The sequence below is a fragment of the Oryctolagus cuniculus genome, chromosome 20 (assembly GCF_964237555.1).
Source record: "Oryctolagus cuniculus chromosome 20, mOryCun1.1, whole genome shotgun sequence".
Classification (NCBI taxonomy): domain Eukaryota; kingdom Metazoa; phylum Chordata; class Mammalia; order Lagomorpha; family Leporidae; genus Oryctolagus; species Oryctolagus cuniculus.
The window spans coordinates 26,756,622-26,775,759 of record NC_091451.1 but is presented as its reverse complement, the minus strand read 5'-3'; the positions used below and the strand labels follow the sequence as shown (position 1 = coordinate 26,775,759).

Sequence of the window (19,138 nt, the reverse complement as noted above, 5' to 3'; positions counted from 1 at the left end):
AATGCCCAGGCTGAAGCTGGAAGTCAGGAACTCAGTCTGTGGGTAGCAGGGACCCAGCTGTACTTGGGCTGTAATTGGCTGTCTTCCCATGTCTGCACCAGCAGAGAGCTGGAATTGAGAATAGAGCTGGCAGTCTTACTGTCACGGCTAGACTCATTCACTTGTTTGAGGCCAGCTGGTATATCTGCTCATCTAAGCTGGAAGACACGAGGGCATCCATGTATCCCACACCTTCCACAGGCTGGCATGTGCATGTCTTCACACCCAGGAAGAGTTGCAGCAGAGCAAGATGGGAAAGATGCTAAGAGTTGCAGGAGAAAAAGCTCAGTGCATAATTCTATTTCAGGCCTGTATTTGTGCTGTGCCAGCTAGAAATCTCATGGGGGAGCAAGTCAGATAGCTGAATCCAGAGTCAAGGGCCTGGGCAGATAACTCTACCTGTGGTAGGAAGGAAGCACAAGTAGGGAGGGATGAAGAATTTGGGACAAATTATGCAGTTTACTGTATGTGTTTTTCTGAATTTAGTTTCTGATAGACACAATAATGGGTCAACTTCACAGTTTGCCTAAAGTCATCCCATTTACTCAGTAGTAGTACTTTTTTTTTTTTAAGTCTCTAGGCTTGTTTAGTACAGAAACTCTTATCAGAGATCCATCTTAATATTCTGTCTTACCCAGTCTTTCTTCTTATTTACATAGGGGAGTACCTATTGTGGGCATTTATTCCTGGTTAATTCTCCCCAATTGAGCTGCTCATTTTCTTTCCTTCTTTCCTTCTTTCCTTCTTTCCTTCTTTCTTTCTTTCTTTCTTCCTTTCTTTCTTTCTTTCTTTCTTTCGAGAGAGAGAGAGAGAGAGAGAGAGAGAGAAAGGTCTTCCTTTTGCCGTTGGTTCACCCTCCAATGGCCGCCACGGCTGGCGCGCTGTGGCCGGCGCTCCGCGCTGATCCGAAGGCAGGAGCCAGGTGCTTCTCCTGGTCTCCCATGGGGTGCAGGGCCCAAGCACTTGGGCCATCCTCCACTGCCTTCCCAGGCCACAGCAGAGAGCTGGCCTGGAAGAGGGGCAACTGGGACAGAATCCGGCGCCCCGACCGGGGCTAGAACCTGGTGTGCCGGCGCCACTAGGTGGAGGATTAGCCTATTGAGCCACGGCGCCGGCCAAGCTGCTCATTTTCAACTGGACAGTGAGGCTGGTAAACTTTTTTTGACTTTATATAAAATAGGATCGCAATTCAGCTACTAAGTGGGGCCAGTCCGAAGTTGAGTGACACTGTGTGGAATGGGCCAGTGGGGATTAGGGCAAACAGGATTGTGCATGCCTTATTTATATACATGTTGCCATGGGAAAATGCAGCTCCAATATTGCTAGATTTTCAATTTTTCTAAGAGAAACTGTAAATTAGAATTTAAAGTGAAGTTTCCCTGTTTTTAAATAAAATTTTAAAATAATGTATTGTTGTTTTAAAATACACGTTGGTTGGTTGGCTCAGTTATACAGTCCTCTAGTTTTCATTGTCTAATTTAAACATAATGGTATCATTCATTTTGAGAACTTTTGTAAATATCTTGAAAGTTGGGGGTCCAACTGCGTCTTTGTCTATGCTGATCTCTTGTTTAGTCTGGGGCAGACTGGACAGTTGGAAGAAGTTGTGTGCAAGGGTTGGCAATTGTGTTGCAGCTGGTTGAGTCAGCACTTAGCACTTCTGCATCCTGTGTTGGAGTGCTGGTTTGAATCCTGGCTACTCCGAGCTTCCTATTTAGCTTCCTTGTGCAACTGGGAGGCACCAGAGGCACGAGTATTTGGTTCTGGCTGCCATATGGGAGACCCAAGTGGAATTCTTGACTCCTGGCTTTACCCTTGCCCAGTCCTGGCTGTTGTGGGCATTTAGGGAGTGAATTAGCAGATGGAAGATCTCTTCCTCCATCTTTCCCTCTTTCTGTAACTCTGCCTTTCAAATAAAATAAATAAATTTTTTAAAGAGGTTATCTGTCCTTCAGAGGGCTTAATTCTTGTTTACTGTTTGGGGAATATTTTTTTTATCAGCAAATCCAAGGGTGCAATTCCAGCTGTCAAAACAAGCCTTAAGTTCATCTTAGGGGTTTGTTAGTTGCCATTTTTCCGTAACTTTTATTTCTCTTTTGCTTTGAGCTTTTCTTTCTTTTTTGAAATCTTGACCTTTTTTAATTTTATGAACTGCCTCATTTATTTTGGGAGTGTTGTGGTTGTGTGAGTCCAAAATATCTTTGTCATTCTGCTGTGGGACAGGGAGGGAGCTATTAAGTAACTTTATTTTCTTTTGATACTGTACAGATTATTGACATTGTAATCATCTGAGCAACCACTAGTTTTGTTTTTGCCATGTGTGAATAAGCAGTTATTTTATACGCTGCATGGCCTTTCCCAGCAAACATGACAGCACACCTCCTGCTTTGTGGGCTCAAGTCCATGTGATTCTGTCCTGATGAGAAGGGAGCAAAAATAGAGCCTGGAGATTGAGACTGCCAAGTTTCTTCCATGGGATAGATCTCTTTCTCTCTTTGTCTTTCCCCCTCCCCTCCTCCCTCTGTCTCTTTCTTTGTTTCTGTCTGTCTCTCTCTCTGTATGTATGGCTCTGTGAAAGAAGTATTCTGTTTCTTCCTAGCTGTATGAGTTTGGGCAAGTTAATTTTCTGAAGTTCAGTTTCTTTACCTGTAAAATGGATTATGGCAGTATTTACTTTGTAAGGCTGTTGTTGGGAGTTAATATGTGTAAAGTGTTTACAGCAGGATTTGACATTGAGTGAGGGCCATATAAATGTTGATGATCACTGTTATTGCTTATTTTGGCTTCTACATGATGATCACCATCACCACTGCCACCATTATTGTTATATCTTTTTTTTAATGTGTTTATTTCGCTCAAGCTAGTTCATGAGTTCTCTGTTTTATTGGGATTCAGAGCCTTGATTAAAATAGTAAATACTCTGTTCTTACTAGCTCATTGTAGTTTTAAAGAAGAGTACTTTTTCTCATGGTCATGAAATTGGAGGTAACCCCCTAAAATCTACACAAAAATGTGGCCCTTTAAGTTCCCAGGAAGTGCTATCTGGGGTGCCACATATGCCACTGGAATTTGGGGTGCCATATGATATCACTATATGCTTATTAATAAATCCCCAATATTAATAAGCCCAAGAGGGTTCTTGTCTAATATTGAGAGAAGAATTATAAATACCAGCATAGATAAACAAGGCAGCACGGTACATTTTAGGCTTTTATTTAGTGCGAAAGGTGCATAGGAAAGTGAGAGCTTTAGTTCAAAGAGAGGGGAAAATCTGGAAACTAGGGTAGCGTCCATACCAAGCAGAGAACAGGCCAAAAGCCACGTGCAGTAAGCGCCTTGAGCTGCTATCCACCTCTTATCACCCGCAGCAAAGCAGAGGCAGAGAACCTTTTGGGATGCTCCTTGTCTTTTATATATTTTTCACGGGGGAGTGGCTTGTGGCCAGATGGGCGCTCAGGTATGGTCAGGTAGAGCATGATGTCGCACGGGGGCGTGGTGAGGGTATGAGGTAGGGTGTAAGGTTACACAGGGGCGTGGCAAAGGCGTGGTCTTCCAGATCCCAAACCTAATCAGTTTAGCCTGTCTACTTCAGTCATACCTGTTTTTTGTATTTTTCCTTCTCTTGGCTAACACTTGCGGGCAATAGCATAGTGATGAAAGGCTGCCCTTTGGAGACAGCCTTCTTGCTCGGATTTGAATCCTGATTCTGCCACTTACTAAGTTACTTTACTTCTGTAAGCCTTAGTTTATTTTTTTCTATAAAATAGAATAATATTTGATAAGGATTAAATGATAGTGCACATAAAGCTCTTGGAACAATAAATTGATGGAATTATTGCAGTAAAGTAGAAGAGGATTATGCCTTTGTATAAATGGAAGCAAGTAATACTGTACAATTTATATTGTTATAATTTTCAGGAAAGAAAGCTAAAAATTTGGTCTTTATTTTTTTTTTTTAAAGATTTATTTATTTACTTGAAAGTCAGAGTTACACAGAGAGAAAAGGAGAGGCATAAAAAGAGAGAGGAGAGAGAGAGGTCTTCTATCCACTGGTTCACTCCCCAACTGGCCACAATGGCTGGAGCTGCGCTGATCTGAAGCCAGGTTCTAGGAGCTTCTTCCAGGGGCCCAAGTACTTGAGCCATCTTCTACTGCTTTCATAGGCCAAAGCAGAGAGCTGGATCAGAAGAGGAGCAGCAGGGACTCGAACTGGCACCCATTTGGGATGTCAGCACTGCTGGTGGTGGCTTTACCGGCTACACAGTGCTGCCCCTAGTCTTTATTTTTATATTGTATGTTTCAAGTTGTAGGATCTTCTGTTTGTTTAGGACATTGTTTGAAGATTATCATTTGAGTACAGGCTCTGCCAGCCTAACTATTGGGAGCCTTAGTCTCTCTCTCTCTTTTTTTTTTTTTTTTTTTTTTTTTTTTTGGTAAAAAGAGAAAGTATTTAGTTAACAGGGACTGAGAATAGAGTAGTAAACAAGATAAAATCCTTGGTCTCAGCAAGGCTACAAATCTTGCCTTGCAAGGTTGGCCTGAGAATAAGTCAGCTTTTACTGAGGCACTTAGCTAGGTGCTCAGTAAATAGTGGTTTTTATGTTTATACTTCGCATACTCTGACTTCCAACTATATGCTCCAGTTTTTAGATGCACTGTCTCTCTGCTTTATCAATATATTTTAAAAAACCTTTTCTATTGACCTTAATTTTAACATCTGCTTATTATACTTTTACCAAAGATCCAACTTTGAGTTTTTGAGTGAGAACATCATTTTCTTTTCCCTGATCCTTAAAATTGGCCAGGCAGCAGTTGGCCAGATCATCTGGTACTGCAGTTTGAGTAATTGCAGGATGAAGACCATGATTTGCATAACTTATTAAGACAGGAGGCTTGAAAGTTAGGAAGTAATTCCAGAGGGTGAGGGAAATTGGCCATAATGCTTGCCTGAAAGAAATGTAGCCAAATCCTCAGCTGGTATTTCACAGCACTCTGGACAACAAATGGTTTGCTCGCACAGATCCTAGCAGTCGGTACTTACTGTCTGAAGTCTATGGTCTTGTCTGTTGCATCTGCTTTGTGTCACAATTCCAGATGTTTTGCTTTATGAGGCTTATATGCCATGAATGATCCCTTTCTAGTTAATATTTAATCTCTTCACACATCCAGACTTCAAGGCGTAATTTATACTTTTTGCTTCTGCTCCTTTACCCACCATGTGTTACTGTAACTGGCCATCTTCCTCATTTATGCTGTTTTACCAAGACTTCTTTTGATATGTTCACTGACAATTCCAAAAGATGCTTTGTATTCCTTTTCTTACTTGACTTGTCTGTTGAATTTGTATGTCACAGCCCAATCAGTGTTTCTCTCAAGGGAGATAGCCACTGTTATAAAACGAGGAAGGTTCACTTCCTCTTACTCCCCATCATGCTCTGTGATGTCATTTTTCTGAGAGGAAAAAGATCTTATGAATGGCCGATAACAGGCAGGACAAATTGCTTGAATCTGTCCTCCCCAACCGGCTGGGAATTTGAGGAAGCTTTATGGATTAGGTATTAACAGGGAGTGAGTATTCAGAAAACCTGCTGAGTGAAGTTCTCATCGGAGGGACTTGCAATCACTCAGGCCAGGATAGAGTTACCCTGTTGAGTAACCTTCAGAAAGCAGAAACTTAAAGGGGCAGTCCAATGTCAACAGCCCACAGTAATTTGACAGAAAAAGTTAAACATAAAGCAAGAGGTGGCAAGCTATGTCCCATGGGCCAGATTCCTCCCACCACAAGGCAAATCAAGCTACTCCAGTTTGTTTACATATTATATGTGGGTGTATTTTGCTATGGTAGCAAGAAACCCTCCTTTCCATAATTTGTGATGTCATTTCTCCTAGTTTTCCACCTGCTTCTCATGTTTCCTCAGTCTCATTACTACTTTTTTCTTCTTCTTCTTTTTTTTTTTTTTAAATTTTATTTATTTGAGAGGTAGATTTACGGACGGTGAGAGGTAGAGACAGAGAGAGAGGTCTTCCTTCCGTTGGTCCACTCTCCAGATGGCTGAAATGGCTGGAGCTGTGCTGATCTGAAGTCAGGAGTTAGGAGCTTCTTCCTGGTCTCCCATGCGGGTGCAAGGGTCCCAAGGACTTGGTCCATCTTCTACTGCTTTCCCAGGCCATTGCGGAGAGCTGGATGGGAAGAGGGGCAGCTGGGATTAGAACCAGCGCCCATATGGGATGCCAGCACTGCAGGCAGAGGATTAACCTACTATGCCATGGCACCGGCCCCTCTTCTTTCTACCTTTTGTATGTTACAGTTTTTCAGGGGTTTTCTACTTCTTTTTTTTTAATAGAAAACTTTTATTTAATAAATATAAATTTCAGAAGTGCAACTTTTGGATTATATTGGTTCTTCCCCCCATAACCACCCTCCCACCCACAAACCATCCCATCTCCTACTCCCTTTCCCATCCCATTCTTCATCAAGATTCATTTTTAATTATCTTTATATACAGAAGATCAACTCTATATTAAGTAAAGATTTCAGCAGTTTGCACCCACACGGACAAAGTATAAAGTACTGTTTGAAGACTAGTTTAACCATTAATTCTCATAGTACAACACATTAAGGACAGAGGTCCTACATGGGACCTACATGTAGGTCCTACAAGTTCACAGTGACTCCTATTGTTGATTTAACAACTGACACTCTTATTTATGACGTCAGTAATCACCTGAGGCCCCTGTCATGAGCTGCAAAGGCTGTGGAAGCCTCTTGAGTTCACCAACTCTGAACTTATTTAGACAAGGCCATAATCAAAGTAGAAGTTCTCTCCTCCCTTCAGAGAAAGGTACCTTCTTCTTTGATGGTTCCTTCTTTCCACCAGATCTCATTCACAGTGATTTTTGATTTAGGTCTTTTTTCCCACAGTATCTTGGCTTTCCATGCCTGAAATACTCTCATGGGCTTTTTAGCCAGATTCAAATGCCTTACAGGTTGATTCTGAGGCTAGAGTACTGTTTAGGGCATTTGTCATTCTGCGAGTTTGCTGTGTATCCCACTTCCCATGTTGTATCATTCTCCTTTTAAATTCTATGAATTATTATTAGCAGACACTGGTCTTATTTATGTGATACCTTTGAAACTTAATCTTGTCTTTATGATCAGTTATGAATTTAAACTGGTCACTTTAACTAGTAAGATGACATTAGTACCTGCCAACTTAATGGGAATTGGAGTTCCATGGCAAGTTTTTAGCTTTACCCTTATGGTAAGTCCGAGGGAGTGTGTGCCGAACTATACATCTCCTCCCTCTCTTATTCCCACTTTTATTTTATTTATTTACTTTTTTGACAGAGTGGACAATGAGAAAGAGAGAGACGGAGAGAAAGGACTTCCTTTTCCATTGGTTCATCCCCCAATGGCCGCTGCGGCCGGCGCACCACACTGATCCAAAGCCAGGAGCCAGGTGCTTCTTCTGGTTTCCCATGTGGGTGCAGGGCCCACTGCACTCCCAGGCGACAGCAGAGAGCTGGACTGGAAGAGGAGCAACGGGGACAGAACTGGCGCCCTGACCGGGACTAGAACCCGGTGTACTGGTGCCTCAGGCAGAGGATTAGCCTATTGAGCCACGACACCGGCTCCCGCTTTTATTTATTTATTTTTTATTTTTATTTTTTGACAGGAAGAGTGGAGAGTGAGAAAGAGAGACAGAGAGAAAGGTCTTCCTTTGCCGTTGGTTCACCCTCCAATGGCCGCCAAGGTCAGCGCGCTGTGGCCGGCGCACCACGCTGATCCGAAGGCAGGAGCCAGGTGCTTCTCCTGGTCTCCCATGTGGGTGCAGGGCCCAAGGACTTGGGCCATCCTCCACTGCACTCCCTGGCCACAGCAGAGAGCTGGCCTGGAAGAGGGGCAACCGGGACAGAATCTGGTGCCCCGACCGGGACTAGAACCCGGTGTGCCAGCACCGCAAGGCGGAGGATTAGCCTGTTGAGCTGTGGCGCCGGCCCCCACTTTTATTTTTAACAGGGATCAATTTTCAATTGCATTTAAGTACCTAGGAATAATTCTGTGTTAAGTAAAGAGTTCAACCGATGGTATTAAATAGAAGGAAATACTAAAAAGAATAAAATAGTAAGCTGTTCCTTGATAGTCAGGACAAGGGCTGATCAAGTCATTGCTTCTCATAGTGTCAGTTTCACTTCTACAGTTTTCCTTTTAGGTGCTCAGTTGTCACAGATCAGGGAGAACATATGACATTTGTCCCTTTGGGACTGGCTTATTTCACTCAGCATGATGTTTTCCAGATTCCTCCATTTTGTTGCAAATGACTAGATTTCTTTCTTTTTTTTTTTACCACTGTGTAGTATTCCATAGAGTACATATCCCATAATTATTTTTTTATCTAGTCTTCTGTTATGGGCATTTAGGTTGATTCCATGTCTTAGCTATTGTGAAGTGAGCTGCAATAAACATTGAGGTACAGATAGCTCTTTTATTTGCCAATTTAATTTTCCTTGGGTAAATTCCAAGGAGTGGGATGGCTGGGTCATGTGGTAGGGCTATATTCAGATTTCTGAGGTATCCCCAAACTCTCGTCCATAGTGGCTTTACCAGTTTGCATTCCCACCAACAGTGGATTACTGTAGTGTGCCTTTTCTCGCCAGCATCTGTTGTTTGTTGATTTCTGTATGTAAGTCATTCTTATGGGGGTGAGGTGAAACCTCTTTGTGATTTTGATTTGCATTTCCCTGATGGCTAGTGATTCTGAACATTTTTTCATTTGTCCGTTGGCCATTTGGATTTCCTCTTTTGAAAAATGTCTGTTTAGGTCCTTGAGCCATCTCCTAAGTGGGTTGTTTGTTTTGTTGCTGTGGAGTTTCTTGATGTCTTTGTAGTTCTGGTTATTAATCCTTTATCTGTTGCATAATTTGCAAATATTTTTTCCCATTCTGTCGGTTGCCTCTTCACTTTCCTGTTTCTTTTGCAATACAGAAACTTCTCAATTTGATGTAATCCTAGTTGTTAATTTTGGCTTTGACTGCATGTGCCTCTGGGGTCTTTTCCAAGAAGTCTTTGCCTGTACCTCTATCTTGCAGGGTTTTTCTGATGTTCTCTAATAATTTGATGGTGTCAAGTCTTACATTTAGATCTTTAAGCCATATTGAGTGGATTTTTGAGTAAGGTGTAAGTTAGAGGTCTTGCTTCATACTTCTGCACGTGGAAATCCAGTTTTCCCAGCACCATTTGCTGAATAGACTGTCCTTGTTCTAGGAATTGGTTTTAGATCCTTGATCAAATATAAGTTGATTATTGATGTTTGGATTGATTTCTGGTGTTTCTATTCTGTTGCCCTGTAGTGTGTCTTGAGTCTGGTATTTTGATGCCTCTGGCTTTGTTTTTGTTGTAAAAGATTGCTTTAGCTCTTTGAGGTCTCCTGTGTCACCATATGAATTTCAGCATTTTTTCCAGATCTGAGAAGAATGTCTTTGGTGTTTTCATTGGTATCACTTTGAATCTGTAAATTGCTTTTGGAAGAATGGACATTTTGATGATATTGATTCTTCCAATCCATGAACATGGAAGGTTTTTCCACTTTTTTTGTATCTTATTCTATTTCTTTAAGGAGTTGTAATGCTCATTGTAGAGATCTTTGACATCCTTGGTTAAGTTTATTTCAAGGTATTTGATTTTTTTTTTTGTAGCTATTGTGAATGGGATTGATCTTAGAAGTTCTGTCTCTGCCATGACATTGCCTGTGTATACAAAGGCTGCTGATTTTTGTGCATTGATTTTATATCCTGCTACTTTGCCAAACTCTTCTATGAGTTCCAATAGTCTCTTTGTAGAGTTCTTTGAATCCCCTAAATAAAGAATCATATCATCTGCAAAGAGGGATAGTTTGACTTCTTCCTTCCCAATTTGTATCCCTTTAATTTCTTTTTCTTGCCTAATGGCTCTAGCTAAAACTTCCAGAACTATATTGAATAGCTGTGGTGAGAGTGGGCATCCCTGTCTGTTACCAGATCTCAGTGGAAATGCTTCCAACTTTTCCCCATTCAATAGTATGCTGGCTGTGGGTTTTTCATTAATTGCTTTGATTGTATTGAGGAATGTTCCTTCTATACCCAATTTGCTTAGAGTTTTCATCATGAAAGGGTGTTGAATTTTATCGAATGCTTTCTCTGCATCTATTGAGTTTGTTAATGTGGTATATCACATTGATTGATTTGCAAATACCAGGGATAAATCCCACTTGGTCTGGGTGGATGATCTTTCTGATGTGTTGTTAGAGTCTATTGGCTAGAATTTTGTTGTAGATTTTTGCATCTATATTCATCAGTGAAATTGGTCTGTAATTCTCTTTCTCTGTTGCATCTTTTTCAGGTTTAGGAACTAAGTTGATGCTGGCTTCATAGAAAGAATTTGGGAGGATTACCTCTTTTTCGATTATTCTGAGTAATTTGAGAAGAATTGGAGTTAGTTCTTCTTTAAATGTCTTGTAGCATTCAGTACTGATTCCATCTGGTCCTGGGCTTTTCTTTGTTGGGAGGGCATTTATAACTGATTCAGTTTCTGTCTTTGTTATGAGTCTATTTAGGTTTTCTGTGTCTTCATGGCTCATTTAGGTAGGTTGTATGTATCCAGGAACCTGTCAATTTCTGCTAGGTTTCCCAGTTTATTGGCATACAACTCTTTGTGGTAATTTCTAATGACTCTTTATTTCTTTGTGTCTGTTGTTACATTTCCATTTTCACCTCTAATTTTATTGATTTGGGTCTTCTCTCTCCTTTTTTTTTTTTTTTTGTTAGTTGGACCAATGGTGTGTCCATTTTGTTTATTTTTTCCAAAAACCAGCTCTTCATTTTGCCTGTCTTTTGTAATTTTTTTTATTTAATTCTGATGATTTCTTTTCTAATTTTAATTATTCCTTTTCTCCTATTAGTTTTTGGTTTGGTTTGCTGTTGTTTTTCTAGATCCTTCAGATGCACTGATAGCTCATTTATGTGGTGCTTTTCCAATTTCTTGATGTAGGCACCTATTGCTGTAAACTTTCTTCTTAATACTGCTTTTGCTGTATCCCATAAGTTTTGATGTGTTGTCATCTTCATTTGTTTCCTGAAACTTTTTAATTTCTCTTTTGATTTCTTCTATGACCCACTGTTCATTCAGGAGCATATTGTTTAGTCTCCATGTGTTTGGACATGCTCTAGCAATTCCTCAGTTACTGATTTCCAGCTTCATTCCACTGTGGTCCGAGAAGATGCATGGTATAATTTCAATTTTTTTTTGAATTTGCTGAGACTTGCTTTATAGCTAAGTATGTGGTCAATCCCAAAGAAAGTTCCATGCACCATTGAGAAGAATGTCTATTCTTTAAGTATAGGATAAAAAGTTCTAAAGATATTTGTTAGGTCCATTTGATTTATAGAGTCGATTCAGTCTGCTATTTCCTTGTAGATTTTCTGTCTGGCTGATCTGTCCATTGCTGAAAATGGAGTATTGAAGTCTCCCTATACTATTGTATTGGAGTCTAAGTCTCCCTTTAAGTACCTTAACATTTCTTTTAAATAGCCAGGTGCCTTGTCATTAAGTGCATATACGTTTATAGTAGTTGCATCTTCCTGTTGAATTGATCCCTTATAGTGCCCTTCTTTGCCTCTTTTAACAGTTTGAGTTAAAGTTTATTTTGTCTGATATTAAGATGGCTATGCTAGCTCTTTTTTGGTTTCTGTTGGCATGGAATATCTTTTTTCAACCTGTCACTTTCAGTCTGCATGCACCTTTTTTTGGAAAGATGTGTTTCTTGTAAGCAGCAAATAGATGGGTTTTGTTTTTTAATGCATTCACCCAGTCTGTGCCTTTTAACTGGAGAGTTTAGGCCATTTACATTTGGTGTGACTATTGATAAGTAATGACTTTGCCCTGCTATTTTTCCAAATATATTTGTAATTTATACTTTGAACTTCTTTTGATCTTTTACTGAGAGATTTCTTCCTTTACCTTCTTTCATATTGATGACTATGTTTCTGTGTGTAACACATCTTTAAGCATCTTTTGCAGGGCTGGACAAGTGGTGACAGATTCTTTCAATTTTTGTTTGTGATGAAAGGTCTGTATTTCACCTTCATTCACAAATGAGAGCTTTGCAGGGTATAATATTCTGGGATGACAGTTTTTTTTCTCTTAGTACTTGGGCTATATCTCACCATTCTCTCCTAACCTGCAGGGTTTCTGGTAAGTCTGCTGTGAGTCTAATTGGAGATCCTCTGAAAGTAATCTGGCGTTTCTCTCTTGCATGCTTTAGAATCTTCTCTTTATGTTTCACTGTGGTGAGTTTGATTACAGTGTGTCGTGGTGAGGATATTTTCTGGTCATGTCTGTTGGGAGTTCTGTGTGCTTCCTGTACTTGGATGTCTCTTTCTTTCTCCACACCTGGGAAATTTTCTGCTAGTATTTCACTAAAAAGGCCCTTTAATCATTTCTTTGCCTCCGTGCCTTCAGGAACTCCTAGAACCCATTTTTTTTTTTTTTATAGTATCCTATAGATTCCCAACAGTGTTTTTTTAGTTTTCTAGTTTCCTCTTCTTGTCTTTGGTTTGATTGTATACTCTCCTGTGCTCTGTCTTCTAAGTCTGATATTCTCTCTTCTGCCGCATTGATTCTGTTCTTAAGGCTCTCCACTGCATTTTTTATTTGTTCTATTGAATTCTTCATTCCATTTTGGTTTCTCTTTAAGATCTCAATTTCATGGGAGAGATTTTCTTTCATGTCCTGCATGGATTTCAGCAGTTTGTGTGTATACTTTTGATTACTTCTGTGTAATGTTATGATTAATTTTTTGAGTTCCATTTCTTGCATTTCTTCTGTCTCATCATCTTCATAATCTAGTATTGATGTCTTATCTTCTTTTGAGAGCGTCATTTTGTCTTCCTTATTCTTGTTTCTTGGATTGTTGCATTTGTTATTTGTCGTTTGTTGAGATACCCGTTGGTTTCTTCTTCATCCCCCCCCCCCCCCCCCCCCGGTGGCATCTTTTATCATTTATGACTAGATAAGTGGACTGTCTGCTTTCAGTGAATCTCTAGAGACTTGTGGTAGATGTGGCCAGTGAGCTCTCTTTAGTTCTCCAGGGCTAAGGGTGTGCCTAAGGTTGCATACTGAGGTTTGGCATGGTAAATCTTTTCTCTCTCTTTTTTAATCAGAAGGTAAATATATTCTGCTCAGCTGAGCTCTTCTTGATGGAGACCTGTGCCTGAGTGCTAGCACCAGTGGGTATAATATTTGCTCTGTCCCAAGGACCACACAAAGGATCTGTGCAGTCGTCAGTGTAAGCTCAGATTCCCCCGCAATGTCTGTAACCAGATAACCAGGAACCTCCAAGCTTGTGGTATCTTCCCCTGAGACTGCTCAGAGTCCCAGCAACACCGTGAATTCTCCCACACACCCTCAGTTTTTTTCACAGTCTGGGTTCAGAAGCTCCACTTAGTCACAAGCTCCTAGCCCTCTGTTAATTATCCCTGCAAGAGTCAGGATTCTCTGCTCAGCTGATTGCTAGGTGCAAGCATGAGCTGGTACAGCTGTTATGTATTTCCAAAATGGCACCTGCTCTATCAGCTTTTCACAGTATACCTTTGCAAAGCGATCAGAGAGAGAAACATGTATGTCCTGTCCTTTTTTTTTTTTTTTCTTTCTCCTTTAGTTTGACTGGTGTACTTTCCCCCTCTGGGCTCTTCCTGCCACTTTTTCACAGTGGCTTGGACTGCTGCGGTCTGGTCTCACCTCACTTTCCACACTGGTGCGTAGGCTCTCAGTTGCTGGAGTCCCGAGCCGTGGGCACCCACGCCCTCTACGTAGGTCCACCATGTCTCTCTAATTTCGGTAGAGTTTCTTCTTCCATTTTTTCCCTAAATCTTCCCTGAGACTAAACCTCTCCACTTTTTTTAAACTGTCTTCTCCTAGGCTAGAGCATTAAGCTCCCTTCCTATTCCAGCATCTTGGACTCCTCTCTGATTCTTCTTTTACTGTTTAACTTGCTCTTACATGGCGCTCATTCCTGCTACTCTTCATCGCCACCGTCCTGATCTCAGGTGCTCACCGTTTATTATCTAACATTTCAGTAGCCTCCCAAGAAATCTCCCTGTTGATAAGCTTATTACCATGTCACTCTCCATTCAAGGTTCTTTAGTGGTTTTCCTTTAGTAATAAATATTTTTCTTTGGTTTTGATAATAATCAGATCCTTTAAAAAAAAGTCTTTACTATATGAAACCATTGCATGAAAATCAGATGAAGGCAGAAGTGCCCTGGTAGAAGGATGCAAGAACTCTGCCAGTGGCTGGCATTTCATACAGTGGTAAAGGGGCTGGCACTGTGGCTCAGTGGATTAATGCCCTGGCCTTAAGTGCCAACATCCCATATGGGCACCAGTTCTAGTTCCAGCTGCCTCTCTTCCCATCCAGCAAGCAGTAGAAGATGGCCAAAGTCCTTGGGCCCCTGCATGCACGTGGGAGACCCAGAAGAAGCTCCTGGCTTTGGATTGGTGCAGCTCCGGCTGTTGTGGCCATCTGGGGAGTTAACCAGCAGATGAAAGACCTCTCTCTCTGTTTCTCATCTCTCTGTAACTCTGTCTTTCAAATAAATAAAAATAAATCTTTAAAACAAACAAGCAAACAAACAAACAGTGGTGAAGACACTGGGATGCCTGTATCCCATATTAGAGTGCCTAGATTCAAATCCTAGCTCTGCTTCTGATTCATCTTCCTGCTAAAATAGACTTTGGGAGGCAGCAGATGACAGCTCAAATGTTTGGACTCTGGCCACCCACATGGGAGACCTGCTTCCAGGCTCCTGGCTTCGGTCTGTCACAGCCCTGGCTTAGCCTTGACTTTTGAGTCTGGACATTGGGGGTGTACATCAGTGGTTGGAAAATCCTTCCTTGCCCCTCCAAGTTTTAAAAAATAAAAAGATCTTTGCTTATTTTAACCTTTTAGTTGCTTCTTTTTTTTTTTTTTTTTTTTTTTTTTTTTTTTTTTTTAAGCTGGATCCTGTTTCCTTATCTCATCCATCTGTCAAACTTCTACTCACCCTTCAGGAGGAGTGGAAAGATCTTGACCTGATTCCATCTGGGTTTTGTCCTGTTACTTGGATCACTATATATAATAGTCTTCTAAGTCTTTCTATCTCATTAAGGATTTTGACTTATTTACTTTCATCTTTCATTTCCTAGTGACAACTAAGTAGATGATGAATGAATTGAGTTTAAGTATCTTTGACCCATTCTGTGGATTCTATTCACCAGTTTCACAGAGATTTGGTTGATGTACTGGACAACTGATTTTTTTTTTTTTAAATTTATTTGACAGAGTTAGACAGTGAGAGAGAGACAGAGAGAAAGGTCTTCCTTCTGTTGGTTCATCCCCCAAATGGCTGCTACGCCTGGTGCTGTGCTGATCCGAAGCCAGGAGCCAGGTGCTTCATCCTGGTCTCCCATGAGGGTGCAGAGGCCCAAGCACTTGGGCCATCCTCCAGTGCCCTCCCGGGCCACAGCAGAGAGCTGGACTGGAAGAGGAGCTACTGGGACTAGAACCCGGCGCACATATGGGATGCTGGTGCCACAGGTGGAGGATTAACCAAGTGAGCCATGGTGCCGTCCCCTGGACAATTGATTTTTAATATGTGATTTTACCAAAGGGGTTTGAGATGAAGTTACAGAAGAGCATTCATGTAAAGAGGACAGGCATATTTGATGATTGGTTTCCACATGGTAATGTTTGCTAACTTGTTAACTTTTTCACTTGAAGGGCGAGGCAAAGCTTCCAAGGCCTATAGCTATTGGAACAATTAGAAATGCATTCTAAAATATGAACTTGGTTAATGATTAAGCTAAAAGTATATATCTCTCCTGTATGCTTCAGCATCATTACCTTGAACATCTTTGAGGACAGTTGCCTTGGACAGGGACTGCGGAGGCACTTGGAGGCCATAGAAGCAGTCACCTGCTTAGCATGCACTAGTGAGCCTTTGTGAAATGTCATCCTTGATGCTAGGTGCTTATCTTTTATGGAACAGCTTGCAAATCCTAATTGTTTAAAACTGACTCTGAGGAAAAGAGATTTGAGAATCAATAAATTACAGCTCTCATACATACAAATGTGCATGATTATAATGAAGACAATCTGATGGCTCTTTAGGTCAAATAACAAAAGAGATGGACTTGAGTTGGAAGGCTTATTGCCTCCCAATCCTCTTACTAACGGTTTGAATGCAGTTTTATTCTCTCTGGTCACAGTGTTCAGGTTTGCATGTGAGCATTTGTTTTCGATGGAGAGTTTCTCAGTGGGAGGGAAATCATGAGAGTTCATTACTTCTTCTATTGGCTGTGAGTCTTCTTTATATGGTTCATTAAGGCAGGAACAGCAATATTTATATCTTTAAGTACTGGTTTGTTGGGAGCAGCTAAACTATTCTGAGAAATGTACCATCCATTTTTCAAACCCAGAGCTTTTCTTAAATTCTAGGGTCTTTGACCCAAGGGCATCCTCTCGTCTCAGTCCTTTCTAGATTCTTAGAAAAAGCCCATGGTCTGAGAAGCAGACAGCACAAATACTATTGCTTTCTCCTTATTGAGAAACTTTGTTGCATTGGTAAGTAGTAGTGAGCTGCAGAAGAGCATTTATTGCTTATTCTCTAGTTGAAGGAAATAACTTTCTCACCTTTCACTAAAAGTGTTTCTTTAAATTATTTTTCAGGAGTGTAGTCATTGTTCAAATGTAGCAGTTCCTTCATTTCTTTCATCAAGTGTCATGCTAACATTTGTTATGATAATGAAAATAGATTTCTCATCCAGTTTATTTTTTTTCTTTTAAATCTTTAAAAATAATGATGGAAAATTTCCTTGAGCATACATGGATGTTTTTCTACTCTACTTAATTCTTCTTTGGGCTTCAGGTTGTAATATTGATTATGTATCACTAATGAACTATTTTGAATTTATTTTCAAAGTACAATTTGGTTATATAAGCAAGGTAAACATATATTAATATATTTTTACATAATACTTTAATTCTTTTTTTTTCTTTTTTCACCTTTTATTTAATAAATATAAATTTCCCAGCTACAACTTTTGAATTATAGCAACTTTTCTCCCCATAACCTCCCTCTCCCCTGCAACCATCCCATCTCCCGTTCCCTCTCCCATCCCATTCTTTATCAAGATTCATTTTCAATTATCTTTATATACAGAAGATCAACTTAGTGTATACTAAGTAAAGATTTCAACAGTCTGCACCAACACAGACAAACAATGTATAAAATACTGTTTGAGTAGTAGTTTTACTGTTAATTTGCATGGTACAGCACACATAATACTTTAATTCTTAACAAGGTTTAATTATTTATTTGAAAGGCAGAGTGACAGAGAGAGAGAGGGAGGGGGAAAAGAGCGAGTCCATCTACTGGATCACTCCCCGAAAGACTGCATTGGCTGGAACTGGTCCAGTCACAGCCTTAAGTCAGGATTGCCACCCTGTTTTCTCACATGGTTGACAGGGGCCCAACTGTCTGGGCCATCCTCTGCTGCGTTCTCAGGCACATTGACAGGGAGTTGGATCAGAAACAGAGCATCTAGGATGTGAACTGGTGCTCCAAAATGGTATGCTGGTATTGAAAGTGGTGGCTTAAATGCTGTGCTACAATGCTGGGCTCTATATAGTACTTGAATTTTAAGTGTATTCCAGCATTTATAGTGTTTCCTTAAGTGAGTCAATTTTACAAAGCTGTCCTTCAGCAAAATTACAGACAATAATAAACAAAAATTTTTTTTTCTTCTAGCTCATAAACTCATGATAAATAGTTCAGTTTTCTAGCCAGTGTTCTTTATTATGAAATAGGAGAGACTGGCATTATGTTCCCATTTCTTCAGCTCATCGGTTGGTGAGAACTAGTGACGTGGTTCCTATCTAGATACACGGTGGGAAAATAGTAAGGTAAGAAGTAGCCAGAGAGGAAAGGCAAATAGGCACCAAGAAAAAGGGAGTTCTGAATAGAGAACTTTTATTTAAATTCATTTTTATGCTTTTCAGCCTATTACTCTGTTATTACACTGCTAACTTGCCATCTCTGAAGGTGATCTTTATATTTGTTTACCTTTATATATATTATATTTTAATTAAGATTATACATGAATATACATCCTTTGTAGAGAATTTATAAAATGTTTAAAAAATACAAAATGGCAAAAACTCTGAAAGGAAAAATATTTTTGATGCATTTTTCTTTCTTTTATCCCTGCTCTTTCCCATGCCTCTAAATTTATAGACGGGTAATTTATGTACAAACATAGGTAACATTATGTAATTTGATTTCATACTTTCATCCCTTGCTTTACAAGTATTCTTTAAGGACAAGGTTTTTATTTAAAAAATATTGCTTATTTATTTTTAAAAAATTGGTTCACTCTGATGATTGGAACATCTGGGACAGGGCCAGGCTTCTGAAATCTGTGGCTAAGAACTCAGACTGGATCTCCCATACGGATGTCAAGGACCCAAGTACTTGATTGATCACCTGCTGCTTCCCAGGGTCTGCATTAGCAGGAACGATAGACTCAGTAGTGGAGCTGGGACTAGAAATCAAAAACTTTGAAATGCGATGTGGGTATCTCAAACGACATCTTACTGTTACATGAAATGCCCACACCCAAAACAGGGTTTTTATTGTTCGTGTACTTTTTCATTTTATGCACATGTACTGTATTTTATAATTTAAGTTGTTTTTATTTTCCTTCTGTAGCTTTACAGTGAATATCCTTACATATAATTTTTTTTTCTAAGATTTATTTATTTTGTTTGAAAGGTGGAGTTACAGAGAGAGAATGAGAGAAAAAGACAGAGACAGTGAGAGAGAGAGGTCTTCCATCCACTGGTTTGCTTCCCAGTTGGCCGTAGCAGCCCGGAGCAGTGCTGTTCTGAAGCCAGGTCTCCCATGAGGGTGCAGGGGCCCAAGGACTTGAGCCATCTTCCACTGCTTTCCCAGGCCATAGCAGAGAGCTGGATCAGAAGTGGAGCAGCTGGGACTTGAACTGGTGCTCACATGGGATGCCTACACT

General features: G+C 40.3%; 1 protein-coding gene across 17 annotated transcripts in view; it reads left to right on the top strand.

The window, feature by feature from the left end:
- CEP128 (centrosomal protein 128) overlaps positions 1-19,138 on the top strand; it is a 475,965-nt gene that overhangs the window by 10,518 nt on the left and 446,309 nt on the right. The window lies entirely within an intron of this gene.